The following is a 2,289-nucleotide window of genomic DNA, read 5'->3' on the forward strand; positions in this document are numbered from 1 at the left end:
CCCCTTCCCTGCAGTTCTGCAGGGAAAGCTGGGAGGCTTGGGGTTGGTAGCCTGGTGGACGATCTCCATCAACTCTTACAGCCCTCCGGGGGAAAACACAGCACTGCTATTAAGCCCCCTTCTTCTTGAAAGGTAAACTGAGGCCTGGAGAAGCTAAAAGACTTGCCAAAAGGTCACGGCCGCTACACGGATGGGCCAAGATTTGACCCTCAGTCTTCCACCTCTTAAATCGGGGCTATAGCCCCCCTGCAGCAGGATATTAGCATGCTTCTTCCATTTTTATACGAAGCTGGAAAACAACTAAGGGACAGCAGTAGCCATAAATATGATGTTTCAAAGAGGAATCTGCAAAGCAAGCCTCTCAATAGCGATGCCCGGGTAGGAAGAGCTTCTCTACTCCCTCCACACTTGTACCCTCCTCATCCCTCTAGTGTCCCACGTCACCGCCAGGATTCAGACCCGCATGGCCTCAGAAGCCCTGGAGGGCAGTTTCCTCTCTCTGCGCCAGGGGTTGTTCTCAACCTGGGGCAGTGCTCAGGGAGTCTGCAGACTTGGGTGGGGAAACATTACATCTTTATTTCCACTAATGTCAAACCGAAATGCAGCATCTCCTTCCATTGCTAATGAGGTGACACATGACAGTGTTATTAGCGGTACCTGAGATCGTCACCAACAGAAATCACAGATGTTTTCCCACCATAGGACAGGATTGCACACATCTCAAGATATTGTTTACGCTCCTCATAAATTATGGCAGGTAGCCCACCTGCGACTGGAGTTTCTTTCTTTTTGTTTTTGGCCACACCTTGTGGCATGAGGGATCTTAGTTCCCTGACCAGGGATCGAACCCGTGCCCCCTCCATTGGGAGCACGGAATCTTAACCACTGGACCACCAGGGAAGTTCCTGGAGTTTCTTATTTAACGTGCTAATAAAGCAGCACATACAGGCGGACCCGAGAGATATCGCGGGTTCTCTTCCAGACCACTGCAATAAAGCAAATACCACAAGAAAGCAAGTCACATGGATTTTTTGATTTCCCAGTGCATATAAGAGTTATGATTCCACTATACTATAGTCTCTTAAGTGTGCAATAGTATTATGTCTTAAAACCCAATGTACATACCTTCATTTAAAAATAGAAAAAAAATACAAAACAAAAAAACAATTACAATAGTCACATCAAAGATCACTGATCACAGATGACCATAATGAATATAATAATGAAAACCTTAAAATATTGTGAGAATTACCAGAATGTGACACAGAGACACAAAATGAGCAAATGTTGTTAGAAAAATCGTGCTGACAGACTTGCCCGATGCAGGGTTGTTACAAACCTTCAATTTGTAAAGACTGCAATATCTGCAAAGTTCAATAAAACGAGGTATACTTGTATATTACATTAAAAGTTTACTTATATAATATTTCGATAAATGCACGTCGATATAACTGGTTTCCTTTATAATCCCATATATGTTGGCTTGTGCATTTAAAAGCATTATTCTGAGAAGGGGTTCACGGCTCCCCAGACTGCCAAAGGAGTCTGGGGCACAAAAATAGTTAAGAACCCAGATGGAAGGTAAATTTCCTTCCCGGACACTTTTTGTAATTGGATGAAACTATTTCAACTGTCCTTCCCCAGGCTTCACTCCTGCTTTCCCCACCCCAGACCGCAGCAAGGGGGTCCCCTCACCCACTGCCTGGCCCCTTTCACGCTTCTTCCCACATTTAAGGGAACTAAATCCCACGCTCCTCTCACAAAGTAACAGAAGAAAAAGAGCCCCTCCCTCTCCCCTCCCCAGAACTGGCGTCTTCTGCATCTAGGATTTTTTTTTTTTAAGTGATGTTTTTTCTCCTCTGCAGTGTTACCCTGGCGACTACAGGGCTTGCTGTGTCGTAGAGAGGTGCCAGGAACAGATTTCTAAATGAGTTTGGAGCCCAGCCAGGAAAACCGATAAAAACAACACACTGTAAACAACATTTATTCAGAAAACCCAGCCAGGTTTAGAGGGGGTTTTGTGGAAAGCAAAAGGGAAGGCAGAAAGAGCAGAGTCATGGTAGGGAGAGAGATAGCTTGTCCTAAATACATAAACACAAAATGAGGTCACTGGGGCCACGGATATTTCAAAAGGGCCCAAAGCAGGGATTTCTGAGGAGCTGCAGGACAATACAGAGTCCCAGGCCAGCTGCAGGGTCTGGAGGCCCGGTCGTGACCTGGGGAGCGACATTTTACAAGCGCTTCCTGGCCTCGGCCCTGGGGTGGTGGTGATGCGGGAATGGGGGGGGG

The 2,289-nt window shown here is 46.3% G+C and overlaps 1 protein-coding gene across 1 annotated transcript in view; it reads right to left on the reverse strand.

Annotated features, from left to right (window-relative positions):
* PLBD2 (phospholipase B domain containing 2) overlaps positions 1 to 2,289 on the reverse strand; it is a 28,048-nt gene that overhangs the window by 3,833 nt on the left and 21,926 nt on the right. The gene's annotated exons all lie outside the window — the stretch shown is intronic.

This window comes from Lipotes vexillifer, unplaced genomic scaffold, assembly GCF_000442215.2.
Source record: "Lipotes vexillifer unplaced genomic scaffold, Lipotes_vexillifer_v1.1 scaffold573, whole genome shotgun sequence".
NCBI lineage: Eukaryota > Metazoa > Chordata > Mammalia > Artiodactyla > Lipotidae > Lipotes > Lipotes vexillifer.